At 42.6% G+C, this 18,477-nt stretch overlaps 4 non-coding genes across 4 annotated transcripts; all 4 read left to right on the top strand.

The window, feature by feature from the left end:
* Positions 1-286: 286 nt before the first annotated feature.
* trnai-aau (transfer RNA isoleucine (anticodon AAU)) lies at positions 287-360 on the top strand. Its single transcript has one exon. It is a non-coding gene; the product is annotated as a tRNA-Ile (tRNA).
* Positions 361-453: 93 nt separating this feature from the next.
* trnaf-gaa (transfer RNA phenylalanine (anticodon GAA)) lies at positions 454-526 on the top strand. The gene has a single exon. It is a non-coding gene; the product is annotated as a tRNA-Phe (tRNA).
* Positions 527-14,055: 13,529 nt separating this feature from the next.
* trnat-ugu (transfer RNA threonine (anticodon UGU)) lies at positions 14,056-14,129 on the top strand. The gene has a single exon. It is a non-coding gene; the product is annotated as a tRNA-Thr (tRNA).
* Positions 14,130-15,818: 1,689 nt separating this feature from the next.
* Positions 15,819-15,900, top strand: trnas-uga (transfer RNA serine (anticodon UGA)). The gene has a single exon. It is a non-coding gene; the product is annotated as a tRNA-Ser (tRNA).
* Positions 15,901-18,477: the final 2,577 nt, after the last annotated feature.

Here is an 18,477-nt window from a genome sequence, read left to right as displayed (position 1 = left end):
TGGACCCTATACTACGATAAGGGAAAAAGTGCCACTCGCCATCGCAAAGTGCGTAAATTGGGCGTCAAAATGAGCCACACGATCCCTTCGCACCCCTAGTCGTCCAATGGCAATCAATATGAATGGGGTTTTGTCCACCGTTTACCTAACTTCCCTTACATTGCCTTTCCGTCTGGAAATCACAATCACTGCTCAGCTCGTTGGTCTAGGGGTATGATTCTCGCTTAACGCTACTACACTCATGGTGGCACTATGTCAATCTGGATCGTGAAAAGATCATTCCCATGGCCGGTTAGCTCAGTTGGCTAGAGCGTGGTGCTAATAACGCCAAGGTCGCGGGTTCGATACCCGTACTAGCCAAAGATTTACTCTAGCATTCTGTCCACCTTCAAGGCTACAGCACCAGGGTGCTTTCGCGAACTCCGATGCACAGGTCTAAAATCTGCAAGTATGGCCGAAATAGCTCAGTTGGGAGTGCGTTAGACTGAAGATCTAAAGGTCGTTGGTTCGATCCCGGGTTTTGGCAAGTGTGGATCTGTCCAATAATTTGCTATTGTTACCGCGAAGCTCTTGCCTTCACAAGACCGAGCGGCCTATTCTAGACGATGTGGCAGGTAAAGAACAGGATTCATGGTGTAATGGTTAGCATTCTGGACTCTGAATCCAGCGATCCGAGTTCAAATCTCGGTGTGACCTCTCAGCAGAACTTCACAGTTTTTCGAGGGGTCCCTGCCAGGGATTGTTACCGCCCCACTCTTTGAGCCTGTGTCCATAAACTTTTGCGCTGTCAGGCAAGGACGAGGGAATTTAAAGTTCAGTAGACTATTTACGCTTAATAATTGGTTAATGTCATGGAGTATTGAACAGAAGCTGCTCTTCGTAAATAATTTTGATCTGTTCTGGGAGCGACCAAGGCTCTTCCGCCCCGACGGGCTGCACCCCAGCAGCATTGGAGCGGAAATTCTGTCTGACAACATCTCAAAGACGCTACGCACCATTTGACTAGTAAGTACAAACTTTAACCATAGTCTCTGTTCCTCTCACCCAACTGTTAAGAATGTTACAGTTAAGAATGTTACTGCTTTCAAATGCATAGAGACTGTGTCTGTCCCCCGAATAATACAACCAAATAATAATTTATTTAAAAGTATGAGAAAAAAATCTTATCATGATTAAACCAAAAGACAATATATTTAATGTACACTGCGCACTGCAGAAATCAGTTGTAGATCTTGTTATCGACAGGGTAGAACAATCACCTCAACTACTAAAGATAGTTTTGTAAAGAACTTACCAGATCTGACTCCTCTGATAACCTTTCCAACTAATATAGAATCGCTCGATGACATGACCAGCAACATGGGCACCATTTTCTCTAATTCATTAGAAGTGGTCGCACCTATGAAGTCAAAAAGGATTAATGGAAAGATCATAGTACCATGGAAACATAACAGCACTCGCGCTGTAGCATCCTGGTGAGAATAGTAAAGAATGTATGCTCCTGCACTGATGTTGTATGGGTTCCTTTATTGGCTTGTTTGTCCCTTTTTTCAACTTCACAACACCGTAAGAGCTATAACAAATGAATAAACAATATTGAAACATGTAAAGAATTCACATTCATATAAACAAAACTAAACATTTACATACAGCAAAAAAATACGAAATGATAATAACATTTATCCTAACAACATACATTTTCTCATAAATAAGCAAATGCAAATCAAATGAGACAAGATACGCCAAATTATGCGAGTATACATTTACATAGATACCTTGTTCTCCTTTCCAACCGGGTGCTAAAGAACAGAAACAAAAAACACTAAACTAAAATCAAAAATAAACCAACAAACAGCGACTAAATGCCTAACTTTCGCTGGAAAATGACCTTAATCTTTAGATGTAATTATGCGAATCCTGTTTACTCCCGGAATCCAAAGTCCTCTTGACCTGATGTTGTTTATGGTAAGACCTTTACCCTGATGTCCAGTTTTATTGTGACAATCGGCAATCAGGAGTTTTGTCAGGTGATGTTCCTTTGAAATTATGATTGGATGTTTAATGGAAACTGGAATAGAAGTGTTCCAGAGTCTTCCTCCCACCTTGAGTAATCCGTCGGTATCCACAAAGGCCTCCAGATGATATAGCTTGTTGCTACAAGGTAGTTTTTTGCCCTTGCTCAGCATGGCTATTTCATCTGGATACATCTGATGCTGTAAGTCTGTGATGATGATGCGCATTGCATCCTCCCGCTCTGCTACCGTACTGTGGTCGCTTGACTTGTCCTTCCTTACTCTACGGAGTAGACGTGCAACTGCTTGGACTGCCTTGGACCAAGAAGGCAAACCCTTGAGACGATCAGACAAACAGGGCCACCTTAATGCTTCAGTATGCAGGGACTTTGCTTTCTGGACCTCTGGGTCTCCAATTGCCAGTTGTGTATCAACTTCTGAAGAGAGAGGTAAATGTCTTTCCCATATAATGCTAGGTCCAGCAAACCAGTTGGAGGTGACGAGACTGTCGACACTAAGGCCTCGTGAAGCATGATCCGCTGGATTTTTGTCCGAGGAAATATCGCCATTGTTTGGGAGTCGTACTGCGTTGAATTCTCTGGACTCTGTTTGCGACAAATGTGTGGAAGCGGCGGGCCTCATTGCTAATGTACCCCAATACCACCTTGGAGTCCGTCCAGAAATATGTCTCTGCATCTGCAAGATCCATCTCTTCCTTCAACATAGCATCCATTGCAACTGACACTACTGCCGCAGTCAACTCTAGCCGAGGGATTGTTGTGATCTTGAGTGAGGCCACTCTGGATCTTACCACGAACAATGAACCTCACCGCTTTCGTTTTTGATTCTGAGGTAAGAACACTGGCCATACCCACTAGAGCTAGCATCAGAGAAGTGATGAATCTCTCTCTTTGTGATTTTCCCAAACCCAGGTGGAACAGCATACCGAGGTATGTTTATCTTCTCCAAGTTAGACAGGTCAACCTTCCATCGCTCCCAACTTGGCAGCAAAACACATGGGAAAGGATCATCCCAGTTCATGCCGTTTCTGCATGCTTCCTGAAGAACAGCCTTTCCTATGAGCACGAATGGTGCAAGAAAACCTAAAGGATCAAACAATGAGGCCACTGTTGACAGTATACCTCTACGTGTTGCCGGTTGATTCTTAGGGTTAACACGAAATCTGAAGCTATCCTCTCCAAGTTCCCAGTAAATGCCCAAGACTCTCTCCAAATGCTGATCCGTGAGGGAGAGATTTATTGCGGGGACATCTACTGCACGCTCACAGGGTGGTATGCTCTCTAATACTGCCTTGTTGTTAGATACAAACTTATGCAACCTCAAACCTCCCAGTCTACAAATCTGACGAGCTTCTTGAGCCAGCTGGATGCCCTTCTCTGCGTTTTCAACACTAGCAATTCCGTCGTCCATGTAGAAATCTCTCATGATGAATTTTGCACCGAGGGAGTGTGAACGTTCACCTTTACGTGCGAGATGCTTCAATCCATAGTTAGCGCACCATGGAGACGATGATGCTCCGAAGAGATGCACTTTCATACGGAATGTTTGTGGCTGAGAGTCGCAATCTCCATTGCTCCACCAGAGAAATCTTAAATAATTTCGGTCTGCCTCGTCAACGTGGAACTGATGGAACATGCGCTCAATGTCACAGATCAAGGCTACTGGATGTTGTCTGAATCGCAACAGGACGCCGGTAAGACTATTCATCAGATCAGGGCCTGTGAGCAGGTTGTCGTTTAGGCGGATTCCCTTGTATTGGGCAGAACAGTCGAAGACTACACGAAACTTTCCTTGCTTCTTTGGGTGAAACACTCCGTGATGTGGAATGTACCATTTTTCTCCTTCCTTCCCTTCGTCAAGCACTCTTTCTGCATCGCCTTTCTCAACGATCTCTTCCATGAACTTCACATAGTGTTGTTTGTATTCCTTGTCTCTTTCTAATTTCCTTTGAGATGTTGAAGTCTCGCGGCTGCAAGAGTCTTATTGTCTGGAAGGTAAGGTCTCTGCTTGAAAGGAAGTGGCATTTCTAAGTGCTGGTCCTGGTTCATTTTGATGTTGTCTTCTAACCTTTTCAAGAACAGGATATCCTCCTGAGACACCACCCTTGCGTTCTCGTTGGTATCCTTGAAGTCCGATTCCAATACCCGAATAAGATCTGTAGGTGTTACAGAGGGAACTTCCTTGACAGACACTCTGTGACATAGGTTGCCACCGCTTAAAGCTTCCTGATGTTCTAGGGAAGGACCCACAATGCTCCATCCAAGGTCTGTGCGAATAGCATAAGGTTCGTTGTCTGCTCCAAGAATCACTTCTCTAGGTGCCAAGGCTCTGGAACAGTTGTATCCGATCAAAAGACCAACCTCACAGTCCTGAAGTGGAGGAATTTTATCTGTCAGAGTAGAGAGATGTTTCCATCGTTTGGCGGTATCCATCGTAGGGATGTGCGTACGGTCCACGGGGATGCATAACTTCGTATATTCAGGGGGAAGCTCTAGGACTACTGTAGAATTAAAACCTCTGACTGGGAGACCTGTAACTCTCTCACTTGACATACGGAGATCCCTTCCCACCATGGTAGTGAGACGAAGAGTCACTGGGCATTTCTCTGCATTTAGGCCTTGACTCACGGCGTGTTCAACAAAGACGGTGTCGCTTTGAGTGTCTAATAGGGCATAGACGAGCTTCTCCGAACCTGGTTCACCTTGTGACGACAACCACACAGGAACAATCATGGAGGTATTGGTAGATGTACTTCCTGACTCTACACTCAAGGATGTTGTTGCGACCTTCTCGAGTGCGTGCTCAGAGTTTTGAACAGTGGCTGACTTGACTCTTTTAACAAAGCTGTCTTCATGCAAACAGGTAGGATGTCTTCCCTTGCATGTATTGCAGATATGTCTGCGACGACAGTCTCTAGCACTGTGACCAAGCCTTAGGCATCTATAGCACAGCTTCAAGTCCTTGATGAACCACCTCCGTTCTTCCAGGGGCTTTGAAGTGAATTTAAAACATTCGTAGATATGATGTTCACCGTCTTGACGACTTGAATAGTGGGCCTTGGATCGTCGTGCTGCGTAATAGTCTTTGTATGAAAGACATTGGCCTTGTTCTTAGTTGGCTTGAAATTATGTTTAACCGTATTTGCTTCCGCTTGAAGAGCAAAGAAGGACGTGATTGGGTTGCAGGCTATCTCATTCTCAGCCGACATGAAGCTGGCGAAATCATGGAAGGTTGGAAATTCTTTAGACTCACTCAGTGTTTGAGTAGCTTGACGATTCCATCAAGGAAGCTGCCCAATCAGGGAGTTTGATTAGAAGCTTTCTATTCTCTTCACAGTCGTTAAGGATTTCTAGTCCCTTCACATGAGGCATAGCATCCTTACATGCATTCAGAAAGTCTGCGAAACTTCTGAGTCCGTCGGCATCCTTAGGCTGAATCCTGGGCCAGCTGGCAAGTTTTTCTCTGAATGCTCGCTGTAGGAGAAAGGGCTGTCCGTAACGATCTTGAAGTCTTTTCCATGCATCCTTGTAGGCTTCTTCATCGTTTCTATAAAAGATGCCTTCGAGAACCTTCAGAGCGGGACCAGTGACATACTTCTTCAGGTAGTATAGCTTATCTGCTGAGAACACGTGCCTTTTATCAATGAGCGACTGAAAGGACGCTTTCCACTCAATGAAATGTATAGGGTCACCATTGAGGACCGTAGGTTCTGGCGTAGGGAGTCTATTCAATGTCATACTGTATTGAATGGCCTGTGCAAGATGAGACACGTCAGCTTTAGGTGAAGGCGAATTTTTTGTTGTTGTTGAGGTTTTGCTCAACGTGGTGGTCATCGGCGGACTTAACGCTTGCTTCTTGATTATAAACTTCCCATCTCGCTCTTGCTGGTCTTATCTCCTTTTCTGCATGCAGTCTTTCCAACTCCTCTTTCTGGGCATCGAGATCTCGCTTTTGCTTCTCTTCCAGAAGTTGTATCTTTGCCTTCAATTTTTTCTCTTGCTGAAGCGCTTCATATTCTGCTTCCTTAGCCGCTAGTTCAGCTGCTGCCTCTGTTCGTTTGGCCAGTACCAGAGATCTTGCCGAAGATTGACTTATAGGCATACTAGATGTGGAGCTGGAGTTTGAGACTGTTGATCCATAGATAGAGCGGGCAAAGTCTCGATCAAGCAGCTCACGGAGACGCTGTCGTACCCTTGCATCATCGAAAAGCCCATCGATACCTGAGATTCTCTCAAGGGCGATCTTCGCAATGTCCTTGGTTACAGCATCACATGCATCTATCCATCGTCTAGTCTCGCTGCTTGGGGTGTTATGGGCTCGAACGTTCTCATTAGTGGTGGGCATAGATTAATTTTTTTAATCTAGATTAATCTAGATTAATTCCAAGATTAATCTAGATTAATCTAGATTAAAATGGCTCATTTGAATTCTGCCGAAGGCATTCAGAATATGTGTGCTACCCAAATAATGACTAAAAGTAAGTCTTTGAGAACGGGTTTCTCAAGCCAGGTGGCGCATTAGACCAGGGGCTCATCTCCTGTTTCCAAAATGCATCTCAAACTGCTTGAGAAAGCTGTTCTACTATGATAATTGGTGATGAAAATTAAATTATGTTCAATAAGATGAACTTGTGTTTACTTCCGCATTAGCTAAGGGATGATTTCCGTTTAGGTGGTACTTGAGACTGGAAGAGCTCCTACAGTACATTCACATTTAGTCATTTAGCAGACGCTTTTATCCAAAGCGACTTACAAAGAGTGAGGGAGCAACAAGCGATATGTCATACAGGAGCCATAATACATTAGATCTCAATACAAAGTTACTGGTTTCAACTAAAACTAGACCACTACCTGTTGAGAGAAAGTGTTTTTTTAAACCAATTCCGCATTGCACAAGGTCCAAACAACCTTAGTCTTGTCGATGTTTCTATTGGGAAGCTTCTTAAAAATTAATATTCCCTGAAGCAAACCCGGCGGCTTCATAGCTGCATCCATGTTAGCACGTCACGTTTGATGCGGTAATTTCACAGTAACGTGATGTTGTGTTCAGACCAAACACGAATGGCGTCAAGCGCGAGTGATTTATATGTTAATGCAAAGAGCCAATAGACCTACTTGCTGCGTGAATCGCGCGAATGAAGCCCTGGTTATGAGATGATGAGGCGGCTTCCGCGAATGACGCGAATCACGCGAGTTGAAAAATCTCGTTCTCGCCCTGTACAGTGCAGTTAAGCTGATATACATCCGCGCTAAAATATCAAGGTGAAAGTCATCATAGCTTGCGTAGTATAGACCCAGCTCCCAACCCAACTTTGAGAATAGATTAACGGCGACATTTTTTTTATCGCGCGATAAGAGTCTCACTGCGTTAACGCCCCACCACTAGTTCTCATACATGTTCATCACATTGTCTCTTTCCTTCTCCAAGGTGTCTGAGTGTTGCAAGTTCGCTTTCAGGGATATCTGATTTTAGTTGCTCTCTTGCCTTGCGAGCCTCAACTTTCCATCGATCATACTGATGTAAAAGTCTTTTTTCTACCTTTTAAGCCTCCTCTCCTTGATAGACGAGCATTTTCTCTGTTGTAATCCGTGTGCGAACAGAGCGACGTAGCTCCTCTTCGTTTGTTCCTTCGCCAGGGCGTTCAATCTGGTCCATGTCTATTTCCCTTTGTAGAGACATGCTGCCAGATGCTTCCATTTCTCTTACAGGAGAGCCAAGACCTTCCATCAATTCTGTGAGATCGGCGTTGTCTTCAGTGCATTAAATAGATAAGTCAAGCTCTTACTGTAGCAGCCCGGTGAGAATAGTAAAGAATGTATGCTCCTGCAATGATGTTGTATGGGTTCCTTTATTGGTTTGTTTGTCCCTTTTTTCAACTTCACAACACCGTAAGAGCTATAACAAATGAATAAACAATATTAAAACATGTAAAGAATTCACATTCATATAAACAAAACTAAACATTTACATACAGCAAAAAAATACGAAATTATAATAACATTTATCCTAACAACATACATTTTCTCATAAATTAAGCAAATGCAAATTAAATGATCACGGAGACAAGATACGCCAAATTATGCGAGTATACGTTTACATAGAAACCTTGTTCTCCTTTCCAACCGGGTGCTAAAGAACAGAAACAAAAAATACTAAACTAAAATCAAAAATAAACCAACAAACAGCGACTAAATGCCTAACTTTCGCTGGAAAATGACCTTAATCTTTAGATGTAATTATGCGAATCTGTGAGCGCGTGGTTCCGTGTCTCTGCACTCTTCCGTGTCTCTGAACAACTTCAATACGAGAGCGGACAGTCGTATTTCCGGCAACACGCCATTTTTCAGAATAAAGGTCTATGCTTAATAACCTAGCAGGGCAAAATAACATTTCAAATTAAATAGACATAACTATTATTAAGAAAAAATATGGTTTACAAATAGTGTCAAAATAAACGTTTGATTGATTAAATTACAAACGTATGAAATAACTGAGGGTTATTTACACGCGCCCTAAAAAGAGAAATGCGTAAACTGGAGCGAAAATGGAAACAAACCCAATTAGAGGTCTTTAAAATTGCATGGAAAGAGAGTGCAAGCTGTTACAAAAAGGCACTAAAAGCAGCAAAAGCCGAGCACCTCCGTAACCTCATCGAAAATAACAAAAACAATCCAAGGTTTTTATTTAGTACAATTGCTAAACTAACAAACAAACAGACTCCACCTGACCTGGGTATTCCACCGCACCTTGGTAGCAATGATTTCATGAAGTTTTTTTACTGAGAAAATCGAAATAATACGAGACAACATAGCTAAAACCAAACCTCCAAGTGTGTCGGAAGAATTAGTTTCAACCGTCACCCAAAGAGAAAAGCTAGAGTGTTTTTCTCCTATAAATCAGAAAGATTTAATAAAAATTATTGCAACATCCAAACCGACGACATGCTTATTAGACCCCATTCCGACTACTTTATTAAAAGAGTTACTACCTGTTGTAATTGAGCCCATTTGTAACATAATCAACTCGTCAATTAATCTAGGCCATGTCCCAGGACCCTTAAAGCTGGCTGTAATTAAGCCTCTTATCAAAAAATCTAACTTTGACCCCAATGAACTTGGAAGCTATAGACCGATTTCAAATCTCCCGTACTTGTCTAAAATACTAGAAAATGTAGTGTCAACTCAACTGTGTACCTTCCTACAAAATAATGACATGCACGAAAAGTTTCAGTCTGGCTTTAGACCGCATCACAGCACTGAAACTTCGCTCGTTAGAATTACAAATGACCTCCTTATTGCATCAGATAAAGGTAACATCTCACTCTTAGTCCTCCTTGACCTTAGTGCTGCTTTCGATACTGTAGAGTGTAGACCATAAAATACTACTAGATCGTTTACACAATTATATTGTGGCAGACCGGAACTTTGCCCCGCCCATGCCCATGTAAGGTTATTGTAATTAAGGAAATTAGATAAAGCTGTAGCGGAAGGAAAAAGTTTTGATATAATTATGGCGTTTAAAGTACGAGGATGAGACCTGTTACGAGGAGAAGTGGAGCGCATTTCCATTGGAACCAGGTGACGCTATTAGAAATCAGAACCTGAAGAGTGGTCTAGAGGGTGAAATGGCATAGCGGATGTGTGGGAAGTACGAGAAAAAAAAGGACAATCGAGGAAATATGAAAAACGAGATTAAATCCGTGGGAGAGGTCTCGTGAAGGGCTACAGATCAGCACGTCAGTGAGCACTGTTTGGGTCGGAGTGGTGTCTTCAAATGGAGGTGACGCCGACTGCAGTGGTGGAGAAAGTGCTGTATTATCCTTACCTTGAAGTTCGGGAGGTTCCCCACAGTCTGCTACCTTGAGATGCACCTTGCCGCAAAGACTCCCCGCCATTCGTGGTTGTTTGTAAGCATCCTCCGTGACTTTATTGGGGACAATTATTTGCTATGTTTTGAATTGTTTGCATATATAAGTATTTATCTATTGAAATCGTGCATATTGTTTAAACCTTTATATATATATATTGTTTATTCGTTTGTTTTGCGTCAGAAATATTAAAATTTCTCTTGATTTATGCATCTATAATGGCTTACGAATGGTGAATTTGTCGGACTGAAACGTCATATTTTTTTCCTTTTTTTTTATTCATATTGGTTGACAGGCCAAATACTGTCTGGCGCTCGAACAAAGTTAAATAGTTGACATGCACTGGGCGTACCACCGTCACAATATCGGTATTCAGGGACAGGCACTGCAATGGTTCAGATCTTACTTAACAGACAGATATCAATACGTCCATTTAAATGGGAAATCGTCAAATCTTAGGACCCTTGCTTTTCTCCATATACATGCAGCCCCTCGGCAACATTATTAGAAAACATGGAATTAGCTTCCACTGTTATGCAGATGATACTCAGCTATATATCTCATCAAGACCAGATGATTCCTTTAAGCTATCCAAACTAGCAGAGTGCATCGAGGACATAAAACATTGGATGACTAGTAATTTCCTCCTTTTAAACTCTAGCTAAACAGAAATATTACTTATAGCACCAAAATCAAGTAAACAGAATATCTCCAATTACAGCCTGCAAAGCTTGAAAGCTGCACTGTTACTCCAACAAATACAGTTAAAGATCTAGGCGTTATATTAGAGGGCAACCTGTCATTCAAAAATCACATCTCAAATATCACAAAAACAGCCTTCTTCCACCTTAGAAATGCACTCCTATACTCATTAAGCTACATTGGCTTCCCGTAGTCGCTCGCATCAAATTCAAGACTCTGCTCCTGGCCTACAAGACTACTACTGGTTCGGCACCACCTTATCTAAAATCGTTAATGCAGACATATGTACCTGCCAGATCCCTACGCTCTGCAAACGAACGACGTCTTGTGGTGCCATCCCATAAAGGTAGAAAATCTCTCTCGCGCACCTTCTCCGGATCTGTTCCACCTATGTGGAATGATCTGCCCACTGCTACAAGATCTGCAGATTCTGTAGCCATCTTTAAGAAACGCCTGAAAACACATCTCTTCCGCCAACATCTGACTGATCTGTTCTGACTCTTTTCTTCTCTACTCTTAAAAAAAAAAAAAAAAAATGTATGAATGGTTCCGTATACTGTGTTAGGCTATATGAGACTAGTCTTCTTTTTGATTGCACTTATGCTTTTGTTGTACTTATGCTGTCCTAATTGCTTCAATTATCTACCCCACTTGTAAGTCGCTTTGGATAAAAGCGTCTGCTAAATGACTAAATGTAAATGTAAATGTAATGTTGCCAAATTACAAAATAGTTCATTTGTAGCAGACGCAGAAAAGCTTATTCATGCATTTGTGACCTCACGGCTTGACTATTGTAATGCTCTACTTAGCGGTTGTCCTGTATCATCGATAAACAAACTACAGTTAGTTCAGAATGCAGCTGTCAGAGTTCTTACTAGGTCAAGAAAATACGATCACATAACCCCAGTTTTATCATCGCTTCACTGGCTGCCATTAAGTATCGTATTGATTTTAAAATTCTTTGAATTATTTACAAAGCCCTGAACGGTTTAGCACCTACTTACTTAACTGAGCTTTTATCACGTTACAACCCATCCCGCTCTCTACGATCTCAAAACACAGGACTTTTGATGACACCTAGGATAACTTAATCCACTAAAGGGGGACGAGCTTTCTCATACGTAGCACCTAAACTCTGGAATAGCCTTCCTGATACTATTCGAGGGTCAGACACACTCTCCCAATTTAAATCCAGATTAAAGACACATCTTTACAGCCAAGCTTTCACTTAATGCATAGTTAATGAACAGTAGCTACGCTAATTATTCTCTTTCCGCCTCTGCCTCGGGATGCCCATCCCGATGTAGTAAGAAGTTCCACCATGTCCAGACGACCGACAGATGCCCATCCCCAATTTGAGATTACGCCAGCTACAGCTGCAGACTGACTGACCATCCCAGCTCCATCTAAGGCAGTTCCACCACCAGCCAAGAGAAATATGACCATCGGACCATCCCAGCAAAGACCACTACATCCACAACCAAGCGCAAAGCGGACTATTTGTCTTATTAATGCTGAAGTTACAATATTTGGTATTAAATGCTAAACCTAAACCACATGTCAGCAGTCTGAGTGCAGCTAAGACACGTCAGAGGGGATCTGGCACTCCCGGTTGAGCCTGGTTTCTCCCGAGGTTTTTCTTTCTCCATTAATCAATCATTGGAGTTTGGGTTCCTCGCCACAGCAGGGCAGTGTTGGCCTGCTCACCGGGAGACTGCATTCATTCATTCATTTATCTATTTATTTAGATAATATTTATTAGAATGATCTTACTCGTTGTATAAATACCATGCACTGTGCTGTGTTTTAACTTTTCTGTTTTTCCTGTTTGCCAGTGTAAAGCTGCTTTGAAACAATACACATTGTGAAAAGCGCTATATAAATAAACTTGAATTGAATTGAAGATGTGATGGTGGCTTTCTCTCTTGGTTACATTTTCTGCAAATAATGACATCTGTCTTCCTCACATATTTTCTTGTAACAATTCTCCTCCCTTTTCTGTTTTCTCTTTCTGTATTGTTGAGTGAAGTAAGGAGCAGCTTGACTGGATGTCTGAGTCTGAACTGATGGTGTCATAGTTGAAGATAATGGGAGGATAAAGAACATCCCCTGTGAGGTACCAGGCACTGCAGAATACAGCGCGCTTGTATCTATCAAAGTAGGACACTGCACAGATGGTAAAATGAAGACAGGTTGTGCTGGTTCAATGACAGGAAGTCCCTGATGTGATGGGGGACCTCCCCTTGAGTTTTGCCTCCCCAGCAGTGTTTGGTGGCAGGATGAAAAGGTGCGGCTCAGCAAAATTGCCTGAATAGAGTGTTGGTCCTTTCTGCAGAGCTGCAGGAAGATTCTCAGGTCCTGCCATTGTTGTGTCTGGGGCTTAGAGACCCTGCTTCAAAATCTCCTTTTCCTGTGACTTGCAACGCCTGCTTAACCTGGGAAAAAATAAAACAACCAATATTAACAAACATTTAAGCAATAATAAAAAAGAGCATTGGCACATAGCAATTGATCATACCTAATCTTGTGTATTACTGCTTTTGTAAAATGGCTACTAGATTGTGATTAACATTGTTTTATGGATTAAATCTTCTTGTTGACTTGTTTCTAGACCAGTCAAAGCACCTCATTGTTACATTGTTACAAGTCAACCGCGTCAATTACTTGAACCCTCTGTGTAGCCCTCAGCTGGTTTAAGTTTTGGTTTAGCAGTAACAATGATAATTTACAAATCCATTGTGTGACTGTTGCAGCGTTCAGCAGAGCTGGATGGTGGTCTCGCTCATCACCTTAGCATTGGTGAGGATGCACTCTCGGATGTGCTTGTAAGCAGGTGCTACCATTGTGAAGCAGGACACCCTTACTCCGTCACGGCGCACTGCGTTTGAGTACAGAGCACAGAGCCTTGTGAAGATGGCCTCTACCACTCGGTTGCAGTCAGGCCACTTTGCAGGACAATGAGCCCCAATGAAACACCTATAAATTATAGCAGGATACATATTATTAATTTAAGATTGTTTTCAATGTGTGACCCTTACTCTGTTAAAGGTTCTGTGTGTAAATTTCAGAGGCCACTATTGGCGATGTAGGAAATTGCAACCTACATCTCTGCCACCCCCCTCCTCCTCACGTTAGAGAAGCTACGGTTGCCGTCACAGGACAAAAGGATTCCGTAAATGATAGCGGCCATGATCGGTGGTGTTGATAATTGTAATCTACGTCTCACAGGCGAACAACAGACTGAAGTTATGGACACAGGACAGAGATGTTGTCGTCTGAGACAGCAGACAGTAACCTTTGGAGTCAAGTTACGAGGTGAACTCGGCAAAATCTGCCCATGCTGTCACGAAGTCCTGCCTAAGGTGAACTCATCCATGATGGTCATCTTTTCTTAATCATTTGTTTTCCCCTTTGTTAGTGTTCAGTCGAAATGCCAAAACCGCTTTTGGCGATGGCTCAGTGGCTTAGCTGGTCAAAGCGCCTGTCTTGTAAACAGGATATCCTGGGTTCAAAAACCAGCTGTGCCTGGAAACTTTGTGTGAATCCTTTGTGATCTTGAGACTAGGGAAACCTAGCCATTGCCTCTCGACATGTACTATTACACAATTTAAACTGCACAGTTTTGAAATAGGACAGGGCTTCAACCTGTCGACTGCCTTCTGCATCAACTTGACACTTTGTCATCATGTTTTGGCCCCTTTCGTTGGTTTAGTTACACGTGCTGCGATCGGTAAGGGTATTGGCGCCGTGGCTTAGCTGGTCAGAGTGCCTTTCGAATCCCAACGGTGCCTTGTGTGTGGGCTCTTTGTTTACTACTCCCTTGTATTTGTAGACTGATTTTTTTCTTGGTCCAGGGAATAGTTTTGGCATGCACCCCATCGCTGGTGAACAGGGACAAGAATTGTGCTCAAGGCTCTGTGGCGCAATGGATAGCGCATTGGACTTTTAGATTAAGAAGGCATTCAAAGGTTGTGGGTTCGAGTCCCACCAAGTCGTGGTTGGTTTAGGTTTACAGGAAACTCTTCAAAGTCATCTTGACTAGAGTAGGAACTGTTGTTACATGAAGAGGGTACACACATTTAATTAGCCTTAAACAATCCCTCTGCATGTTTTCCTCCATTTTACTGTGAGTTTTTGCCCCTTTGTTACTTTTCAGTCACATGACCTGAAGACATGGGCGTAGGCGCCGTGGCTTAGCTTGCCAAAGCACCTGACTCGTAAAAAGGAGATCCTGGGTTCAAATCCCAGCGGTGCCTAGTGCCTTGGCACTTCTTGTTGCACATCTCTTCATACTTGAAAAAAGGGTTTTGTTCTTTTACATGTTCAAGAAAAACCCAAGCAGTCAACATGCTCATCACATCCGGCTTACCTGAACAGTGTTGAAATACTGAAGTGATGATGGATGTCAAGCAGTTCTCACAAAACATTGACTTGTGTGGCAAGTTTCAGTTAAAAAACATTTTGTCAAGTTCACAAACTGTTATTGTTGTATCAAAAAAACGAAGACCTTGACAGTTTTGAAATAAACTGATCAATTCATGCCTGACTCTGCCCCAGTGCGGCCCTCGGTTCCCATACCCCTCCATGTCAAAGGTGAACTCTTCCATGATTATCATCTCTTCTTAATTTTTTTTCCCCTTTTGTTACTTGTCAGTCACAATCATCCCAAAAGCGCTTTTGACCTCTCGCACCCGAAGCGAGAATGATACCCCTAAACCAACAAGCCGAGGGGTGTGCAGCAATTGTAATTTGCAGTCGGGTGGAAAGGTATTTCCCCCACCTGTGTGCCCCGTTTCATTGAGTCAAAGCAACGCACGTCTTTTGCATATATTGCTGGGGAATTAGCCCAAATGGTAGAGCGCTCGCTTAGCATATGAAAGGTAGGGGTAGCCGACGCCCGCATTTTGAGTCGACATATGTGCTTTGAGCAACGATTTCATCGAGTACATGCGTCAGGAATTCCGTGAGACCTCTGCAAAAGCTGCCAATACCCTCCCTGCAGATGTAGTCACAAAGTCCTGCCAGGGCAACTTTGCCAGAGGGCTGCTGGCTAGCCGTGATCGTATACTGGTTAGTACTCTATGTTGTGGCTGCAGCACCCCCGGTTCGAATACGGGTCAAGTTAGGGGACCACGTCTTATTGAAGTCCTGCCTTTCCCTTTTTGACATCGTCCTCTTTGCAGCACGACCGAAACACAGAGTGCCTGGAATCTGTTGTAGTCATGGCCGCGTGGTTAAGGCGATTGACTTGAAATCCATTGGGGTCTCCCCGCGTAGGTTCAAACCCTGCCGACTACGACTGCTTTAGGGAGACAGAGAGAAGACAATCAAGCCTTTAGAGACTCCCAAAATTTCTTCGTGAGCGACTCTACTACAGATGGCACATGTTCCTGATATAATACAAATTGACCGGAAAGGTCAGTGAAGGTGCAGACCATCTGAGCCAAATTGACCGGTACAGATGTGCTCAGTGGTTTGTTGATAAAACTAGGCATATAACAATGTAGTATACATTCAATGTAAAACACTTTATAGCCTTTTATATGTTTTTACAAATGTTTTCTTGGCAGGGACCTTTAAGGAACTGCAATCTACAGATGGCATCGTCTCCAGAGATAGGACTGAATACACCTGCATCAGAAAGGTGACCTGAACCCTAAGCCTACAGAACCCTGTAAGCTATTGACTGTCTGCGTGAAGTTGCAGCGAGCCCGGATAGCTCAGTCGGTAGAGCATCAGTCTTTTAATCTGAGGGTCCAGGGTTAAAGTCCCTGTCACCTTTACCTTGTGAGCTCGTATGGCCCCGCCCTCTGTTGATAAAATAAAATAAACAGTTTGCTCGTGCATTGGAGTCGACATATGAATTTTGAGCAGGGATTTCATCGAGCACATGCGTCAGGAATTCCGTGAGACCTCAGCAAAAGCTGCCAATCTTCTCCCTGCAGATGTAGTCACAAAGTCATGCCAGCGCAATTTTGCCGGAGGGCTGTTGGCTTGCTGTGATCCCATAGCCACAGATGCCGCCTTCCTGAGCGAGCATAATGACTTTTATGTACGCTTCGAGAGAGACAATAAGGAAGCCGCCACCAGGCTCACACCTTCTACTGACCACCCAGTCATCACACTAAACTCCACAGATGTTTACACTGCACTAAGCCGGATAAACGCACGCAAGGCTGCTGGCCCAGATGGCATCCCAGTTCGCGTACTCAGGGCATGTAAGGAGCGGCTCGCTGGGGTCTTCGCGGATATCTTCAAACTGTCCCTCGCCCAAGCAGTGGTTCCAGCATGTTTTAAATCCACCTCCATTGTGCCCTTTCCGAAACATTTCAGCCCGACATGCCTGAACGACTACCGCCCTGTAGCACTCACACCCATTGTTATGATGTGCTTTGAGCGGTTGGTCCTGTCACACCTAAAACACTCTCTACAATCCACACTGGACCCATACCAATTTGCCTACCATAGCAATAGGAGTGCTGCACTCCCTGCTCACACATCTTGACAATAAGGACACTTATGCACGTGTAATGGGGACGACGAATGCAGTATTCTATGTATGTTACTCTACAGAGGTTAAGTTCAGCCTAGGTTCGGCTCTGGGAGGATTTAAGAGTAAAAGGGGGGACCAAATCAATTTAAAGTAATTATCAGCCGTCAATTTTATTTGCAATAATTCACATTCAATATTTAAACAATATTCTCACAGTTGACTCTTTGTCTGGTTTCCACTCAACACTATGAACCAACAACAAAATGATTCATATCAAACCCGAAGTTGAATGTGAATACCAAAAATGAAATAAAATGAAACAAAAAAAATTTGTCCTGGATCCTTTGTAAAGTGCTCAAATGTCTATATGAATAAAACTCAAAAGTCCATGTGTTAAGCTCCCATGGTCATGTGTGTGTAAAGAGCTTCAATGTCTTTGTGTGTAAAGGCCTTTTGTGTTGCCACCCGGGTAGTATGTATGTGCTTAGCTCTCTTGTCTGCATCCGTGATGGACCACAATGATTTTTTGAGTGGCAGATCAGGGTCTGGCTCGCCGTTCAAATGGTAGATCACTCAATTTGAATCAGCCCCTCAAAAAAAACAATCTGCATAAAACAATGCAGTCACAATAAACATTTTTTCAATATAAATAATTTTTACACCGACATTTTCTATTAACTGCACAAAATGTCCGTTATTACCAGTGTTAATTCAACACGTGACAATATAAGTCCAAATAAACAGCTTAAACGCATATAAGTATTCAATATGCAATATATATCTGTCTCATTTGAATATTTCGTTAGTTGTACAACATTTATTTTTTCCATTGGCTGCATTTTATAAGAAAATAAAAGTTGTAGAACTTGTAGAAAATAATTTAACTAAACAGTTAACTAGCGTTATACACGGATAGATTTGACTCCGTATCAATTTTACCTTATAAACATACAAAAATACATTCTAAAACATAATATATAAATCTGATTGGCTTTAGGACACATATAAAGAAAAAGGAATATCAATTAATCAAAGTTAAAGTAATGCATAAGCATAACTCACCAGAGTTTGTGTAAAAGAAAAACCAGTAACCAAAAGCATTGACAGGTTGTTTTCCTCAGCAACAGGATAGATAATCTACCTCGATGATTACTATTGCTCTTTATAAAAGAATATGCACATTGAACCGAAGAAACAAATGAAAATTAGATCTAGTCTTTTACAGCTACACGCTAACCTCGTGCGTACATATTCAGCAGGCTTCTTCATCTGATGTTTAACATACATTGACTCTCAACATCACTTAACAATGGACACCATTATAGTTTCCATTAAAACCAATACAAATCCCTTTAAAACCATTGAAACCATCACTTTTTCTT

Source organism: Triplophysa dalaica, chromosome 10 (genome assembly GCF_015846415.1).
Source record: "Triplophysa dalaica isolate WHDGS20190420 chromosome 10, ASM1584641v1, whole genome shotgun sequence".
Classification (NCBI taxonomy): Eukaryota; Metazoa; Chordata; class Actinopteri; order Cypriniformes; family Nemacheilidae; genus Triplophysa; species Triplophysa dalaica.
The sequence above is the reverse complement of the archived record's forward strand: the minus strand, read 5'-3'. Positions and strand labels throughout refer to the sequence as shown.